The sequence below is a fragment of the Buceros rhinoceros genome, unplaced genomic scaffold, assembly GCF_000710305.1.
Source record: "Buceros rhinoceros silvestris isolate BGI_N320 unplaced genomic scaffold, ASM71030v1 scaffold18794, whole genome shotgun sequence".
Lineage (NCBI taxonomy): Eukaryota > Metazoa > Chordata > Aves > Bucerotiformes > Bucerotidae > Buceros > Buceros rhinoceros.
The window spans coordinates 5,457-5,730 of NW_010406687.1; positions in this window are offsets into that span (position 1 = coordinate 5,457).

The following is a 274-nucleotide window of genomic DNA, read 5'->3' on the forward strand; positions in this document are numbered from 1 at the left end:
CCCCGGCCCTGGCAGCCACGAGGCCCTGCCACGCAGGGGAGCAAAGGACTCAGAGCCGAGCTGGGAGGGGAAAGGAGCAAGACCAGCAGCTCAGGTGGATGGGCTGGCACCCACTTCCACGCTGGCTGGTTCTTCGTTCGGGAACGGCAATTAAATATACTTCAGAGGCTTCCCGCTAGCGGGTGGATAATTAACTGCGCTGCCAGCTCATTAACACCACACTTGCGAATCACGGCGTACGCACAAGCCCTCGTCACTAGCAGGCACGTTTAGG